This window comes from Sapajus apella, unplaced genomic scaffold, assembly GCF_009761245.1.
Source record: "Sapajus apella isolate SASKATOON/1434 unplaced genomic scaffold, GSC_monkey_1.0 scaffold10, whole genome shotgun sequence".
Taxonomy (NCBI): domain Eukaryota; kingdom Metazoa; phylum Chordata; class Mammalia; order Primates; family Cebidae; genus Sapajus; species Sapajus apella.
The window spans coordinates 42,221,609-42,241,043 of record NW_022436950.1 but is presented as its reverse complement, the minus strand read 5'-3'; the positions used below and the strand labels follow the sequence as shown (position 1 = coordinate 42,241,043).

Genomic DNA, 19,435 nt, shown 5'->3' with positions numbered 1-19,435 from the left:
ATGGAGTACTGCTCAGTTGTTAGGGGAAGCATTCTTCTGGTGGTAAGATGTTAATCTAAAAGGTAAATCTGGCCAGGTGTGGTGGCTCACACGTGTAATCTCAGCACTTTGGAAGCCCAAGGCAGGTGGATCACCTGAGGTCAGGAGTTCGAGACCAGCCTTGCCAACATGCTGAAACCCCGTCTCTACTAAAAATACAAAAAATTAGCCAGGGGTGGTGACGTACCCCCTGTAATCCCAGCTACTAGGGAGGCTGAGGCAGGTGAATTGCTTGAGCCCAGGAGGTAGAGGTTGCAGTGAGCCGAGATCGTGCCACTGCATTCCAGCCTGGGCCACAGAGCAAGACTCCATCTTGAAAAATAAAAAAATAAAATAAAATGTAAATCTATCTCTACGTTTCATGTAGCGAGGGCTAGCCTCCTCAAGCATGGCTGCCTACATTCAAAAAGATTCTCATCAACTTCCTCCACAGGACACAGGGCTCTGGAGCAGCGCCAGCCCGACATGGGTGGAGGAGCACCGGAAGTTCTGCAGCATTGGCTTGCCTTGCTCGTCCACCTGCGCATGCTCCTTCTCTCTAGTGGCTTACCGTCCTCTGGTTAGCTCTGAGACCGGAAGTTCTAAAGTCAGTTAGCATCCTGCATCTACACAACCTGCTACTTCTCTCCCCACTCCACCACAGAAACAAGAGCCTCAAGGCTTTTGGCTTGGGTGCCGCCTTCACAGTTTAGGTGTTGGTAAGAAGAAAGCTTATCTTTATGTCATGAGAAAGAAAAAAAAAATGTATCTTTACATAACGAGCTGAAAGAACAAAACAAGTATACCTAAGCCAAGTACATGCTATCTTTATTTCTTTATTTCCACACTAAAATTTAGTCAGGGATAAAATTTATTTTTTTATCCACACAAAGTTTGAAAAATAGGAAGTACCAAGGAAAACACCTTCTAATGCATCAAAACCCTTATGCATTTTATCTTTGTCTTATGTTTGCTGGGTTTTAATCTTAGTAGTTTTCCTATTACAGCAATATAAAAACAGATAAAGAAAAAACTTAATGCTTTCCTACCAAAAATGTGAATAGCCCATGTTCTTGTTGGTAGGTACAGATACGAATATATGAGATTATCATTGTTTATTACCACAAAATGGGATTTTACTGTTTCCTCCCCACTTTTTTTTTTTTTTGAGATGGGGTCTCACTATGTTGCCCAGGCTAGTCTCAAGCTCTTGGGCTCGAGCGATCCTCCCACCTAATAACCTGCAATCCAAGTAGTCTGGATTACAGACGCATACTACTATGCCTGGCTTATTCCCCTCTCTTACAATTTGCAAGAATACTAATGTACTGAGGACATCCTCCAGATCAACAGCTATAGGATTAAATCCTTTCTCTCGGTAACTATATATAATACGATTCCATTGTATGGATATACCATAACATATTCAATTATTCCCCTTTAAATGGGCATTTGGGTTGTACCACAACAAACAAGCTTCTACCAGTACCTATCCACATTGTGCAGAGAAGTGCTACCAGAGCCAAAGGCATTTTCTGAGTACCTACAATATGCTATTTTTATAAAATATACAAAAGAAATGTGTGACATAGTCCTTTTTTCCTAAAAGAGTGCCAAATATAGTTGGAAAAATAAGCCTAACCCACACAAAACAATTAAACTGTAAGACAGTACTGAACCATGTTCTGCAGGCCTCATGTAAATGGATGCCAAGTTGTCCTTCTGCACAATGACAGACTGGAAAGATAATCTGGAGGTCCCTTTAGCCATAATATTCTAGGAACCTCCTCTGATTCACCAACGAGGAGGCAGGAAAGGCTAAGAAGTCAGAGTGATGTCTCTGGAGGAGGCAGGACTTGAACAAGGCCTGAACATGGTTTAGATTGAGGGAGGAAAAAAATGTATTTGAGAATGACAAATGAGCCAAGGCACAGCACTGACTTTAGACATGTATATGTTCAGGAGAGTGACAATAAGCAGTCCCTTCTCCAAGATACAGCATTTCTAAACACCCTCTTCTCATACTCCTCCTACACCCACCCCCATCCCCCAGCCTCTGCTTAAAGATATAAAAAAAATCCCAAGCTTGGCTACCACAGAACATCACACTAACATTGATTTAAAATGCGCTACTTCCAGACAGCGCCTGCTTGAAAATACCTCCAAATCTCTTCCCTCCCAGTCCTTCTTATGCCCTACCCCACCTCCTGCGAAAACACATACAATGTTTGTTGTGCCCTTCAAACAACAGTAGTCACTTAAGCCGTTCCTGCCCATCTGGAAAATAATATGAATAACAAGAAAGAATGCAATAATGAAGTGACTGGAATTTAGCAACAAAAAAGGCCTCACTCACTTCCTTTGATAATTAAAACCTTTGTTAAAATGTTGACATCGATAGTCACTACAGTGTTGGTCTTTCGCTCTATGTTGCAACGATGTTTGCAAATTCTCCAAATCCATTTAAATGAAAATATTTAATGACAAGTTTTAAACTTTATCAATTGCTAAATATAATTTGAAAGTTTAGTGTATGTCCTGATATATATTATGCCTTGAGACTGAATATAAGTAGCTCTATGAGAAAGTTCTGAAAATGAATTCGGCATGGGTAAATTAATGTGCCTTTAATCTCAAAGACTAGAGATTTAAAAGGCATGTGTCATTTTTAACAGAGAGGCGCCACAGAGAAGTCTATGATTCTGTCTTTTTCACTACTTCTCCCAGTTTAAAATTAGCTTGCAGCATGTTTTTTAAACATTAGTAAAACAAGATATACTTCCGGAATGCTCATGTGAAGGGCACGTGTGAAGACCTAATCTTGACAGTCATATTACAGAAAATAAGGGAGTGAGTTATTCAGTTTTTAATAAGGAGAGTGCATTACTGAGTTTAAATAAAACCTTATTTGCTGTGTGTTCTCATTTAGCAGAATTTTGAATGCCCGTGACCTCTGTGGTGCTAGGCAACCACAAAGGCAACTGAGGTCTGAGACGCAGTGTCAGGGAGGTAGGGTCCTTTGGCCTCCTGTGGCCCAACTGACATCACTGAAGTTGGTTCCTTTCTGAGTAACTGCACACCCCCCTCTCCTCACCAACAATCCTCCTGGCATTGACTCTGAAGGATGTGGAGACCCTGTTAGTGTCTTTGCATGTTAAATCTAGATTTTGGAATCTGCACTGTACATCTAATGTCAAAACTCAGAGCCGTTGTGTTTATATTTTTGTTTTTGCATTTTGTGTTCTTATTTTAGACGCAGGGGATACATATGCAGGTTTGTTACACAGGTATATTGTGTGACGCTAGAGTTTGGGCTTCTAATGATCCTGTCACCCAAGTAGAGAAAATAGTGCCCCATGGGTAGTTGCCCTCCTCCCACCCTGCCCCCTTTTAGGATTCTCACTGTTTACTATTCCCATCTTTGTGTCCTTACCCAATGTTCAGCTCCCAGTTGTAAGAACATTCATAGCCATTATCACCTCGTCACCATGTAACATTCCAAGGGTTTAAAATGCACAATATGACCACAGTTCTTTTGAGATCATGGTTGACTGTCCTGACAAAGGGGAACTTTTGGCTGCCCCTCCTCACCCAGGGATAGAAGTGGACTTGGCGAAAGGCAGGTGGCCTGTGACGGCAGCGGCCTGCCCAGGCACGCCGAGGCTTGTTCGCTTTTAGAGTACTTGGTACATTTGGCACTGTGCGGCAACTTATTGCTTCTTTAATCGTGACCAATCAAAAATGATGAAACGAGGCCACCGAGGGGAGTAGAAATAAATTATTTGATGAGCCAGGAGTCCTGGTCTACCTTTGATCAGTAGGTGTTATATAATGGAGGGCAAGACACAGATCGGACAGAAACCTCTGTTTTCTTACCAAAAAAGATAGGTCCAAAATGATCAACTCCTCCAAGAACAAGAAGGGAAAAGATGAGATTTTAGATGGAAAAAAAACAATGAGGGGTGGTCTAGGTGACTATAATCTCACTCTGCCAGAACAGCAAGATGACCAAGCATGTTGTGCATAGCAGGGGAAGTAGCAGGACCAAGCTGCTCAGAACTGGTCAGAGCAGTGGACAATTTCTTGCAGATCTTACAGCTTTTTTTTTTTTTTTTTTTTTTTGAGACAGGGTCTTGCTCTGTCCCCCAGGCTAGAGGGCAGTGGTATAATCACAGTTCACTGCAACTTCAACCTCCCTGGGGTTAGATGATCCTCCCCCATCAACCTCTCAAGTAGCTTGGATTACAGGTGTGCACCACCACACCCAGCTAATTTTTAAAAAACTTTTGTAGAGAGGGAGTTTCACCATGTTGGCCAGGCTGGCCTTGGATTCCTGGGTTCAAGTGATCCACCCACCTCAGCCTCCTAAAGTGCTGGAATTATAGGTGTGAGACACCACGTCTGGCTTTTTTTTTTTTTTTTTTTTTAAGACTAAATGGATGCAGAAGAAATTTGGCTGATGTTTTTTGGCTGGCTTGCATATCAAAATCCCCTGGGAAACTAGGTCCCACCCCAATAAGCCTGAGGTAGTGTTAAGGATGCAAATCCTAGCACAAACTCTTGAAAGGCTCTTCAGGTAACTCCTCCAGCTTCAACATACATGCAGCACTGAATCTGATTCTTCATATCAACACCTTAGAAATCCTACACCTTTGACCCCATAACCCCTCTTCAGGGAAGCCGTCCTATAGAAATAATGAGATATACACACAATTTTTTAATAAAGATGTTCATAGCAATACTATTTGTGACAGAAAAAATTAAAACAGAACCAATGTTAAAGCTAGCGAAATTATTAAGCAAATTATATAAAACCAAAAAAGATATACAAATGGCCAAAAAGCACATAAAAAGATGCTTAACATCAGTCTTTAGAGAATATAAATCTGTAAGGACTATTTTACCATTTCTGGTGTGTGTGAGACACCGTTTCACACACACTAGATGGCTAAAACAAAACAAAACCCAGAAAATAGTGTTGGTGAGAATGTGAAGAACTTGGAACATTGTTGATTGGAATGTAAAGTAGTGTAGCTGATGTGGAATTTAATTAGCTATTTAGCTTGGTAGTTCCTCAATAAATTAAACTAGAATTACCATATATACCAGAAATTCCACTGCTATGTGTATATCCCAAAGATCTGAAAATAGGTGTTGAAGCAAAAACTTGTACATAAATGTCCACAGCAGTACGATTCACAATAGTCAAAAGGTGGAAACAAGCCAAATGTCCACCAACTGGCATCAACTGTTGAATGGATAAACCAAATGTGGTACAGCCATAGAGTAAAATATTACTCAGCCATAAAAAGGAGCAGAGTATAGTGATAGATGTTACAACATGGATGAAGATTGGAAACACTATGCTAACTGCAAGATGCCAAACACAAAAGGCCACATGCTGTATGAATCCATTTATATGAAAGAGCCACACTAGGCAAATCCACAGAGACAGAAAGCCGATTAGTGGTTACCAGGGATCGGGAGCAGGAGGGAATGGGAAGCAACTGCTTCATGGATACAGAGTTTCTTTTGGGGTGGTGAAAATGTTTTGGAATTAGTAATAATGGCTGCACAACACTGTAAATGGACTTTTTAAATGGTTAAAATGGTAAATATCATGTTATCTGTATTTGCCAGAATAAACAAAAAAAAATTACAATACATAAAACAGAATAGTTGACTTGTTAATATTGACCTTTCGAGAGAGTTTAATGAGATGTGAAAAATGTGGGAAAAAAAGCAGTCTATGAAACTACAGTTTGATCTCAGCTTCATAGTACATAAATATGCACAGAAAAACAAGAACTAGAAGAAAATTTATAAAAATGCTAAACAGGATTATTGGCAGATGCATTTTCTGTCTTTTTTTGTAATTTCCAAAATTTTATATAATATTGTTTATTATTAAATTATTAACTATCATTTTTGTAAACATAAAAATAAAAATTTTCTTTAAAGATGGGACCATTGACACTTTGGATCACAGCTAGGAAAAGATAATGAGAATAATGAAGGCTCTAAAAACACGTGACATAATGATTCAGGTGGGCAGCTAGACAGGTGGGGGAGGCTGCAACAATCTGGAGAATTTATGTCCCGTCCAAAGCTGAAATTGTGGCTCCAGATCTTTTGAGTTTTCAAGAGACTCCAGAGCTCCAGACATTTCAGTGAAATGCCCTGATTTTCAAATGTTGGCAACTTATTCAATATTTTTCAAACATAACAGGCCAAACAAAACACATCTGTGGACCGGATGTAGCCCACAGGCGCCAGTTAGCAAATTCTAGTTTATAAGAACAGGAATGTTTAGCCTGGAAAAGAAAAACCTTTGAAGGGATATAGTACTAGCAACATCAAGTATCTGAAAAATGACTATGTGGAAGATGGTGTGGGTTAATTCATGTGTCTCTAGAAGGCCGAATCCAATCTAAAGGCTGGCTGTCATCAGAGAAGCAGAACGGGGCACAGTCTATAAGGGAGAAGTCTCTATTAAAGCAGCTGTCCAGCAAGAAACAGCTTCAAAATGCAGCGAGCTGCCCATCCCTGATGTACTCTAGCAAAGGCTACATAAGCAGGATTCCTGCTTTGGGTCAGAAGTTGGACTAGGTCAAAGGCTCCTCATTGTGACTGAGCATCAGAAACTTGAAACAAAGCATACAAATTCCTGGACCATGTCCCGGAACCACAGAGTAAGGTCCTGGGGTGTATTTTTAAAAAGCAACTCCTTTGGGTATATACCCAGTATTGGGATTGCCGGGTCAAAGTGTATTTCTGGTTCTAGATGATTTAAAACCACTTAATCTTTGACTGTAACACAGGAATTCTAGTATTCTGATCCATGATTTTACCCATCTGGCCAGTAAGGAAGGAAGGAGGGATCGAGGAAAGGAAGAACGATGTACTGGAGCGCATTATGGAGCAGGCTCTGTGCTAACTGGTTTCCTTATGTCATCTCACTGTATTTTTCACAACAACTGGCGAGTTGTGAAGTGGTGTCCTCCACCCCATTTCCCTGAGAGAGAAACTGGGGCTTGGGGAGTTTGGGGATGGCGCAAGGTCACTGCCAGTCACTGGGAAGATCTTTCCAGCTCCAGATCCCATGCTAGTTCAGGTATGCCACATTGTCCTCTTCTTACCCATTCAACAAACATATCTCCAAGTGCCCTTGGTGAGCCAGGCAATGTATTAGGTGGCAGGGGTTCCACAGTGATCAAGATACAGTCCCCAGGCTCAAGAAGCTTTGGAAATCTAGAGAGGAAGAAGAAAAGTAAACACTGATATCATGGTGGGGGCAACAGGGTCATATGGGAGGGACACCCAATCCAACCTGGTACCATCAGGGAAGTCTTCAGAGAGGAGATGACAGCTAAGCTGGGAAAAAGAGACTCTAGGGTGAAGGTGCTACATCTACAGAGACCCAAAGATCAGAGGGAGCCTAAGCCTACCACGTGTGGGGAAATATGAGCAGTTCAGAGGTTGGAGTGTGGGATGCAAGGAGTGAAACTGTAAAACGGGGCTGGTCACACTAAGACTTTGTTACTAACCTCAGAGAAACAGGAAGCAAGTTAAGACTGAACGGAAGGGGACGACATATGCAGATTCACATTTAGTCGATCAGAGAGGCTGCAGAGTGGAGAATGGATTGGCAGAGGGTACACATGGGAGGCTATGGCAGTCATTCAGCTAAGAGGGGATGACAAGCCACACAAAAGTGGTGGCAAGATAGAAGCTGTGTAGCATAGAGATTACGTTTTTTCATTCAATCACTCATTCTTTCAGTAAATAATATTACAGAGCTTTTGTTATGTGCTGGCCATTCTGCCTAGGCTGGACATAAAAGCATGGGTAAAAGCAAACATAGTCCCTGCTGCCATGAAACTCACATTGTCAGCCCTCTGCTAGGCAAAAGATGTTTACGGAAGTATTTTCAAAAGTATTAAATAAAGCCAGGTGTGGTGGCTCATGCCTGTAATCCCAGCACTTTGGGAGGCAGAGGTGGGCAGATCACCTGAGATCAGGAGTTTAAGACCAGCCTGACCAATATAGTGAAACATCATCTCTATTAAAAATACAAAAATTAGCTGGGCATGGTGGTGCACACCTGTAATGCCAGCTACTCAGGAGGCTGAGGCAGGAGAATTGCTTGAACCCTGGAGGCAGAGACTGCAGTGAGCCAAGATCCCACCATTGCATTCCAGCATGAGCGACAGAGCAAGATTCCTCAGTCTTAAAACAAACGAACAAACAAACAAAAAGCATATTGGTTGATTATGTTATCAATAATAACATAGCAAGGAAAGGAGGTACAGGGCTGGCTCCTCCATCATCAATTCTCAAAGAATCATAAAGCATAGGAGTCACAAAAGATAAATCTAAAGAGTTATCAAAAGGCCAGTACACTTCAGAATTACACCCCTGATGTTCATGTGTGACAGTGTCAATCAGACTATCTGCTCTCAGTGTATTTCATTCAAGGAAAGTAAGAAAAATTTACCTACATTTTAATTGATCATTCTTTGAAGAGAAATGATTGATTTAAAAATGGGGATAAGATTTTAAGCTAATAAATTAGAAACATTATCAAAAACTTACTAAATGTGGCCTTGCACTAAATTAAATAAAAACTCTTCTTGTGGCATTTGAGATTGTTGCTAGGTGCCAGGGAAGCAAGTTTGGATCTACCCCAAAGCTGGCCACAGAACAAGCAACTGGAAAATCATGACATGGAAGGAAGGGGGCAGGTGTCTGAAAACTGTGCTATCAATTTCTTCAATAACTTCAATCAGGTCACAGACCCAGTTCACCAATGAGGCGAGGACATTCTTAGCAGAGTCCTCGTTGTTTAAATCACAGCGACAACATTCTTTAAATTCTTTCAGTCCATCCCAGTGTAATAATCACCCTCGATTAAACAGCTGTGCCTGTGGATGGCACATTAAGCTGCTTCTCTTTTAGAGGTGATTTTTATTTTTTGTGAACTCTCAGATGACCCCTCTGATTTTTTAGCATTCTGGCATCTCAAAGACCAGCAAAGAAAAACATATATTAGGAAACGAACATGTTCCCTTCCCTTTCTGTTTTTCACTTGAAACACTGCTTTTTTTTTTTTTTTTTTTTTTTTTTTTCCCCCCCAGACAGAGTTTCACTCTTGTCACCCAGGCTGGAGTCCAGTGGCCCAATTTCGGATCACTGCAACCTCTGCTTCCCTGGTTCAAGTGATTCTCCTGCCTCAGTCTCCCAAGTAGCTGGGATTACAGGTGCTCACCACCACGCCCAGCTAATTTTTGTATATTTTAGTAGAGACAGGGTTTCACCATGTTGGCCAGACTGGTCTTGAACTCCTGACCTCAGGTGATCCGCCTCCCTCAGTCTCCCAAAGTACTAGAATTACAGGCATGAGCCACCGTGCCCAGCCCAAAACACTACTCTTAACAATGCCAGCTCACCACTGATCTGAAAGACCCTCTTCTCGTTTCTTTCTTTGCCATGGTGCTCTTTCATGAGTTTGTGATAGACCTTTCCCCAGTCCACCAGGAAAAGGGAGCACACATCCCAGATTGGCAGCACAGAGTCAAAATCTGCTTGCCCAAAAATGTTATAGAAAGAAGGAAATCATGCCCCATATGGGTTGAATAATCCCAACCTTAACATTTCGCAACTCAAAAACAGAAATGAGGAAGACACATACGAGTACTTACAAGCCAGCTTCCAACACAACCAGCTTTTAAAAACTGTATTGGATTCCTAAAACTAAAATTCTAAAGTCTTCCTCCCCCTTCTATAAATTGTACAGCCAGGAAAGAAGAGGCAATGCCAAGTGGTGACAAGGACTCTTGTTGCTATTATTGGGCTGTTGGTTTTCCCGTAGTGTTAGATAGTATTGATGAACTTTAAAAAAATCACTTTCCTCAAACTTTCTAAATATGTTACTGTAGATACTCCAAGAGAGGTCTGAGATTTATTAAGTATTTTAGACATCTTCTAAGTAACTCCACAGAACACTCTCAAAACCAAAGTGTGACCTCAGCCTGCCCATAAGTGCCCTAGCGGAGAGTGCTTGTTATCATGTGACAACCCCCCCCACGCCCCAACAGTGTAAGAACAAAGTGGAGGCCAGAGGCAGGGCTGGTAGCTTCTCCTTAGTTCTCAGAAGGACTTATCTGATGATCCACTCACCTCTCCTCCCACCTTAAGGGAAGAATGTGAGATAAGCAAAACTTCTAGAAAGAACAATTAGCCCTTCAACTTCCAATATCCAGACAGGTTCAGTTCCCAGTAAGAGAGGTAAGCCATGCCACACGACAGGTATCTTATTTTTCAAGAAAAGCTTTCTCTTTATTGCTTTCGCATGGGTTCTAATGGTAACCTTGGAGAAGAATAACTGAAATCCCATGTAAGTGCCCCATTTTCTCTAGGCTGTTTGTCTGCCTCTCTTAGAACATAGTGTGATTCATCCATTAGGCTATCTCGAAAATAGGCATTTAGAATAAAGACAAAGGGGATATAACAGGCAAGACTATTAGAGGCAGCTCTATGCTTTGCTTTGTGCTGCTCAAGTGATTCATGAATGCAATTCATTTCCTTGCCTACAGTTCACACGCTTATGGCTCTTCAGAGATGAAAAGGCAAGATGTTCCAAGTAGTTTCTTCAAATGGACGACATCCTGATGCTGTTTATGGGCCATGAGATAAAAAACTATGACTTCACAGCAACTCTTAATTATGAGAACACCAAGAATAGGATAAATATAAAATCTATAGATAACCATGGAAAACAAGTTTTAGTTGGCATCCTGCTTCGGCCCTGCTAAATCATTTACCAGAGTAAACCTGTTTTGAAAACACTTTCAATTCCCCAACTGCTCTCAAGTGGGAGAGCAAACGAACAGAGAAATGATGGGATGGGAGCTGGAGAAAGTCCTGACAAATATGTAGTTGAGGCTGCCACTTCCTTTCCTACGCCTCTAGCAGACATCACTAATCAAGCATGATACTCTTCACCATCTTCAATAGGCGCAACCTCAGACTCTCAGCACTCAATTACTCCAAGAAATCATTACCAATCAATAACAGCTGGCCCATTTATCATTCTAGTTTGGGAGAAATCTGAATGATCCACCAGTTATATCATCAGTTAACTTTTAATTTCAACAAGAATTGAATGTTGGTTGATTGGTTTTTCATTTAATTACTTCACTTTCCTCTAAGAACTAGAATAGTATATGGAAAATTGTCATGAAAAGCTAAAACACATTGCTTCTAAGTTCTCTAAGATGGACAGATAAGCATGCTGTCTCAGCGCATAGCACAAGATTATCTTGTGAGTCAGGGGAACAGAGAATCAGGATGAGGGTTTAGCTAACGGGGAGTGAAGACATGACTGCAGCGAGAAGTTGAGGACTGCTGGGGACCCCATACTTGGAGGCCTCACTTAGGGGAATATGGACAAAGCCAGGAACCACTCAGAGACCACAGGAATCCACTCCTACTACCTAAGAGACGTCTCTTATGTACAGAAATTCCTTTGAGTTAAAGTTTCCCTGTTGAAATCACCTCTGAGTGAGTGAAGAGACTATTTTTCAGTCACACCGTAGTGGAGAATGTTTACTTAGGTTGTTTTTTTCTCAACTCCTAAAAAAAGAGCAGCAGCAAGAAGAAGTTGGGTGTTCCGAAGGGAGACAAAGAAAGAAAACAAATGTGTTGAGGCCTTCCAAGAAGGACTGTCCTGAATCCAATGCTGGGCTTGGAGATGTATTGAGGAGCACTTATTGAGCTACTACTGTATGCCAAGCACCTTTCATACATTATATTGCTTCCTCCTCACCCCAACAGTGAGTTACAATTAACATCTTCCATTTACAGATGAGAAAACCAAGACTCAGTAATGTAAGTAACCTGACTGATGTTACAAAGCTAGTGATGCTCCATCCAGACCAAGATTTCTCTGACTCCAAAGCTTGTTCTATTCCCATTACACTGAGCTGGCTCCTCTGGGAAAGCATCAAAGACACACTTGGTACACTCAGAAATAAACGTTCCTTAAGGCCAATGCCTGTCTGACTCTACCACCTTCATCCAGAGATTGGGAAGAAAGCAAATTGTCCTCTTGCAAGGCAGGCCTTAAGAGAGAAGGATCACTCCCACCTGTTGGAACATCTCGCCTTGGAGAGATTAGGGGGCCGAGGGTTGTGGACTGGAATTGCATGTGTCAGCGTCCTTTGGCTCAAATATCATTCCTCCCTTGGGGAGAGAGGCAGCTTCAAAGGAGGTCAGAAACAGAAATTGGGCACAGTGAATGAGAAGCTGGAGGGGCAAATGGCCTCCTGTCACTTTTGATGGGGCAGAGGCATCCAGGGCAGATGTGCTCTGTTTGGTGGTATAAGAGAGGGGGTGCCTAGAAGCTAGTCCTCTCCTGCTCCATCAGTGGGGTTTACCTGGGGATCATACACTCCCTCACAGAGTGTGGACTCCACTGTGCACCCGCATGCCAAGAGAGGGCAGTGGGCCAGGAGGACCCCTTGCCCCTTCTCTAAGCATATCCCACTCACTCCCATGCCATGACCCAGGCTGTAGCTGCTCTCCAAGGACTCCTTGGTCCTGCACCCTCAATATTCTGGGAGATTACAGGGTCTGTCTTTTGGGCAGGTCCTAGGACACCCAGGAGGAATATCACCAGCACACGTGGCCTGGGCAGCCGTAGTTCCTGTCACAGAAGCAGTGACACAGGGAGCAGGAGACCTCCAGGGTGAGCAACAACCCAGGGACGATGTGGAGAAATGGGGAGCAGGAAGAGGGGGCAACTAACACACACTCAGTGTTTTCGGTATATCCCAGTGAATCCTCCAACTATCCCCATTCTCCAGAAGATTCCAATAACTTAGCCAAGGAGCCTGGATCAACTAGGCCTTTAACCTCTTCCACCAAAGTACATGTAACAGAAGGCGGTACCTGTAACAGAAGACAGGAGTGAACTTCTTTCCCTGCATGCCTGCCTGAAAAATAACTTTAACTTAACATTCACATGAATTTTGCAGTCTAGCACTGCCTTAAGACATCCATGTTCGTTTCAATGGAAAATAATGTCTTTAGAAGACTAACTTAAAAAAATTAACTATCTGTGAAATCACGCTAATCCCATGAGTGATGCAGACCCTGGCATTTCTCAGGTGCACCACCTCGAAGGGTACAAGAATCCTGGGCCAAGTCAGGGCCACATTGTCCTGCTGCCCACGCACCATGAGATACTCCTTCTTTTCCCAACCTGGAGGTTCCAGGTGTTCACTATGAGATGCAGCAGGTTATAAACCATAACTCAGAGAAGAGGAATAGTGGGGGACAGCAAGTGGGAGACGACACAGCACAGAGAAGCCCTAAGAAAGGTGGTGGACAGATCCAGACCAACAGAGCCAAAGGAACACAACATCTTGGGACTCCATTCACTTTGCCCTCTTCAGGTTTGTGACCAAAAACACTCTGGTGATAAGGACTAGTAATCAAAAGTAAGCTCTCATACATGGGAATTCCCTTCATTGAGCCTGCCCCCCCACCTCTCTCTCTCTCTCTCTCTCTCTCACACACACACACACACACACACACACACACACACCCCACCCCACCACTTTGGGGGAAGGACAGGAGATATTGCAGAGCTGCAATTTCTGAATCTGAGGACTTGGAATGAGGAGGGACTTCTGGTGAATCAGAGTGTGCCAGAGATCAGGCAGTACTAGAGCCAAGAGTCTGCAACCAGGCAGATAGGGATCCCGTGGAACACACTGGCGCCAAACATGAAGAAAGTCATCTGGCCTTTGAAACTGGCTTTTATGAGCCAGTAGGTATGTGAGCTTAGATCATTTTCAAAGAAACCACTTGTATCACACGGTCCCTATTCAAGAACCCAACATGTTTCTGCACTAAATATTTGAGCCCCTATATATTTAATGGTTATCTAGTCAGTCCATTGTTACCTAGACAAAGGCAGATTCTCAGGGATCTATCAAGACAGTAAGTTCCAGAAGGGCAGGGATTCAGTCACTGTGGTCGCCACTACATTCCTAACTCCTAGCACATGGTAGGCTCTCAACAAGTCTCTGCTCATGACTCATTCACATTCATTCAAAATAACACATTTGTTCACCCTGCCTCTTCCAGGTTACATTTACAGAGAGTGTTATCCAAAAAGGTTATGGCAGGGTCTCACAGAAGAACTTATACATGAGTAAAAATTCTGCGTCACAGCAACTGCAGTGGTATCATGTCAGACATGTTTCTGCTACAAAGAATTCAATTAACACCCACAAGGAAGGGAGGTGGACACACACACACACACAAACACACCCTTCAATCAGGAACTCAATGATCACATGCCCACAGTGAGAGAGAAAAAAGGAAACACGACCCCACAGCTTCTTCTGCATCTCATTCCAGAAGGCTTTTCACAGTGTGAACGTCTCACAGAGCAGAGTGGGATTCTAGTGTTTAAAGAAACATATTTTTCATACAAGTTGGCCCCTAAATGCAAGCCAACTTCTTATTTGGTGCTCAAAGAAACAGCAATGCAGCACAAACTCTGCAGGCCAAAGTAGCTGTATTGGCCTCCACAAGGGATAGTGTACAGGCCTCCACAGTGGCACTTTCCTAAGGAATTTCCAAGAGGAATTTTGACTCTACAAGATTTCTGCCTCACATATATAGGGGCTTAAAAATCTAGCCACCCAGTGAGCTGTGACCCCTCTAACACAGCCTGGTGTATCACCCAAATAAGGTTAGACTGAAGGAAGAGGCTCCCAAAGGAGAGCATTATGCATCTTGTTATACAAGTAATCTATAAAGTAAGTCTGTATAATATAGACAATGTTATTTTTGGCATGGATCAGGTTTCAGTGTATCATCTTCCAACCAGTTTTCTGGTTTTCCTAAGATGAACCAAAACAATATCTGTGAGGTGATTACTCCAGAGAGCCCACTTGGAATTTTTTTGATTTTTTTTTCTAATTGATTTCAGCACATGTTATTTCAAGATGTCTATTAAACACATTAAACACATTTAGCCTTACCTAAAATAAAACCAACTCATTAGATGATATAAAGAACGTCTCATTAGCAGAGCACTGATATTTTCTCTCTTCCAGCTAAGCATTGCTTATTATACACTTGAGCACTGTGCAGTCTTATCATGCCACAATTATCAGCCTCATACACTGAGCCTAAGCAGAAAACTATTATTGAGCAAATAATGGAATTGGACTGTACACTGCTAAGCTCTTGAAGACTGGTTCACACAGTCTGACCAATTTATACAGCCAGTTTAAACCAACTGCATGTTTACATAAACAAGGCAATTCTCACACTTTTAATGATCTGATTTATGAGACCTTTTAAGTAAACAAGCTTAGAACTCTTTCTCTTTTTAAAAAGGCACATACAACAACTTTAAGATATTATATGTGTATGTGTATTTGGGAAACTATAGCACCTTTGAGACAGTATAAGTATCTTTGGGAATATAGACTCTTTTCTAAAGTATACTTTAGGTTTCTCTAACGCTATGTGAATTTTAGAATCATTTTAAGGCAATCAAGTCATTTTAAAGACAAAGAAAGAATAAGACGAAGGTAGCAGCTGAAAAGCACCCTACAGCATAGCTAGAGCACTGAGCTAGGGCTATTTTCATATTATGTATCCCCATAATTCTTGTGGAAAATTACCATACGGAAATGATCAGAGATGAGCACAAAGATTTATGTTCAGGGTGTTTATTGGAGTGTTGATTATTACAGAAAAAGCAAAAGCTTCTCAACTGTCCAATCTCAGGGATAAAATATGGCACATCAAAATGATGGGATATTATGCAGCTATTAAAAATGTCATTTCAAATAATTTTTAAAGACTTGGAGAAATATTTGTTATATAACATTAAGTGACAATTTTAAAAAACAGTAAACAAAGCTATATCTAAGGCAAAGCATAGTGCCTGGCTCCTGGCAAACATGCAAAAAGAATTTTGTTGCCGGGCGCGGTGGCTCAAGCCTGTAATCCCAGCACTTTGGGAGGCCGAGGCGGGCGGATCACGAGGTCAAGAGATCGAGACCATCCTGGTCAACATGGTGAAACCCCGTCTCTACTAAAAATACAAAAAATCAGCTGGGCATGGTGGCACGTGCCTGTAATCCCAGCTACTCAGGAGGCTGAGGCAGGAGAATTGCCTGAACCCAGGAGGCGGAGGTTGCGGTGAGCCGAGATCGCGCCATTGCACTCCAGCCTGGGTAACAAGAGCGAAACTCTGTCTCAAAAAAAAAAAAAAAAAAGAATTTTGTTGCATTAAGTAACACATACAATGAGATAGCAAGTCTGTATTTTAGGTAAATATGTATGTACATAAGGAGGAAGAATAAGAGCAAAAAGACCAAGTCAGTAGTATTTATCTCTTAGTGATTAGATTACAAGTTTTGTTTTCCTGTTTTCTTTTGCTCTTCCGTATATACCACATCTTACAGTTAATATCTATCACTGATAGAGTCGAGAGAGAAAAGAAATGCTGTAAAAACTAAATGTGAAAACATACGTCTAAATGAAATTGCATTTTTAATGGAATTTTAGAAGAGTCGTTAGAACACAGAAGCCCAACGATCCCAGCAGCAACAACAGAAGCAGAGTCTTGGATTGGAAGTTTATATATGCCTGTTCCCAAATAGATGCTCCAAGGAGGCCAAACTGGAATTCTGGGACTAGAAAAACAGCTGGGTTTTTTGTTGTTGGTTTGGTTTGGTTTTTTTTTTTTTTTTTTTGAGACAGAGTCTCTCTCTGTCACCTAGTCTGGAATGCAGTGGCGTGATTTCTACTCACTACAACCTCTGCCTCCAGGGTTCAAGTGATTCTCATTACTCAGCCTCCCGAGTAGCTGGAATTACAGCTGCATCAGCATGCCCATCTAATGTTTGTTTTTAGTAAAGACAGGGTTTTGCGATGTTGACTAAGCTGGTCTCAAACTCCTGGCCTCACATGATCCTCCCACCTCAGCCTCCCACAGGGCTGGGATTACAGGAGTGAGCCACTGCGCCCAGCCAGGACAGCTGTATTTTTAAAGTAAGTATATGCTTCATTTTTCACCAGAATCTTCTATGTTGGGATGATGTATAAAATCTAAGCTAAACTGAGCTAGTTTTAATTCATTGTGTTTACTGAACAATATTAACCCAATTTTTCAACTAAAGCTTTTTCTTGCTTTTGACAGAGGAAAGGCTATTTTGCATGTCATTGGCTAGGCTTCAGAAACCACGGATTTTGGCAGCATGAGGTTCTCTCAGTGCAGGGGGTTAGATGGTACCAATGCCTCAGTCTAACATTTGAAGTGGAAGAGTATGAGGTAGTAAATCCATGTGTTTCCAATTTACTCATCCCTGAAACCACAGATTAGAGAAAATCTCCTCAAATAATTTTTGATGACCTCACATGGCTTCAATTAAATAAAATCAAATCAAATATTTCTAGTTGAATACAATGTATTGTTAATGAGGATGAAATGTGTTCTTGGTTGACTGGGTATCTGAAAAAAAACTATCTGGCACTTTAAATGATATATATTTAAGCCCTTTCACTAAGTAGCCATTTAATTAAAGTAAATGTCTCAGCATAAATCCTGCTGCACAGGGACATGTAGGTTTAAAAATCAACCTGCAATTAGGACTTTTGGCCTAATTATGTGGCAACAAACTTAGCCTAAGAGCAGTGACATATTGAAGGTCTTTAAAAGCTTTACACTTTTGTTTCAAAATTTATGATGCAGTTTTCTCCTTTCCTTCTCAATTTGTATTCAACTTCACAACCTTGATTAACAGCAGCATCTGGCAGTTCTCTCCCAAGAAGCTGTGATATAGAGGAAGGAACACAAAATTTAAAGTCAAACCAACCGGGATTCAAGGATTTGTTCTGCCCCTTGCTGGCACGCCCTGGATGTCTGTCTCAGTAAAACCAAGAAGACATCACCTACCTCTTCTGGAGGCTGTGAGGATCAAAAAAAGTAACTCATGTGAAGATACTGAGTACAAAGTCAACATTCAAAATACAGTCTGTCTGGTATAGTTTTCAAAAATTAATGTCCTAATGTGAAAGTAATATATAAGAATGGTGCTTCCATTCAACAGAGGAAATGAGTCATTTCACTCTAAAGGTCTCTCACTTAGGGAGAGCAGCAATATTTCCTCCACAGTTCATGCTATCCAGTAATCCACAAATTTCTTTGGCATTTCTTCTGTGAACTAATTAATACACACCAAAGGATCAATGTCATTGCAGGGAAAATCTGTGACTTCTTAGTCTGTCCTACCTCCCTCCATTTTAGGAGCTGTCCTTCCTAAATCCTTGTGATCCAGATGAAACTGTTCATCAAGACCTTTCCCTCAGCTGTTCTCATCACCAGGACTGGGTGCATTACCCAGGCTGACCAGAGGGCTTTTTCAGAAATTGATTTGGATTGTGGAGGAGAGCAAGGGTGGCCAATCTCCAAGATACTGAGTTCAAGGTGCACGTCCTCATCTCTCACTTACCCTTCTATAACTGGAAGACAGTAGGCTCACCATTTTGCACTAACATCAGCCCATACATAACTACCTTTTCTGGCTTTTTTCCAGCAGAAAAACATTTCCAACCTCACAAGCATCAACGTCCAGGAAGGACTACTTTATGCCATAAAATCTGAGGCAGCCAGAAAGCAGAGTCTGGCTTTGTCAGCGAGAATATTGGTTAAACACACACACACACACTCTCTCCCCACAAACAAAAACACACACAAAATCACTCCTTTGGGGAAAAGAAAGGACTCAGTGACCATCAAAAATAAAAAGGCAGAGCTAGCTGATCTGTAAAAGCTCCCAGACAAAATCACCAGCACTATAAGAGGAGCCTGAAGATGAAAAAGGTTTGACTATTTTGTTATCACTGTTTGCCAAATGAGTCTGGTTTTGCTGATGAAAACAGATAATTTCATTTACTTTCCACTTTTTTTTTCATGGTCCAAGGATCTCTCACATTACTAGGTTATCTAAATAATCACAATTATCTCCTGTTTACTGACTAATGTGTTGTGTTTTTCAATCAGTCAAAACTAATAAATATGCAAAGAAATATCCAGAGTGTCAGATCTCATGTAAATACTGCGAGGATGTCATTCAAAATAGAGCCACTTTTTAAGGCTCAAAAGCAATCCAGTGATTTGGATTTTCACTAAGGGTGGACAGCTCCCAAAATGGATTTTGATGGGGGAACATATACAACTTCTTTAATATAGAAAATGCTGGAGTCCTCATAGCCCACCAAAATTCAAGTGATTGAACTAGAGAAAGAGTAGTATTTGCACGAATGACATAGCAGACTCGCCTGCAGAGAGGCAGCAAAAATAGCACACTCAATTGGGTAT

At 41.6% G+C, this 19,435-nt stretch overlaps 1 protein-coding gene across 7 annotated transcripts in view; it reads right to left on the bottom strand.

Annotated features, from left to right (window-relative positions):
• ANKRD44 (ankyrin repeat domain 44) overlaps window positions 1-19,435 on the bottom strand; it is a 335,610-nt gene that overhangs the window by 222,557 nt on the left and 93,618 nt on the right. The gene's annotated exons all lie outside the window — the stretch shown is intronic.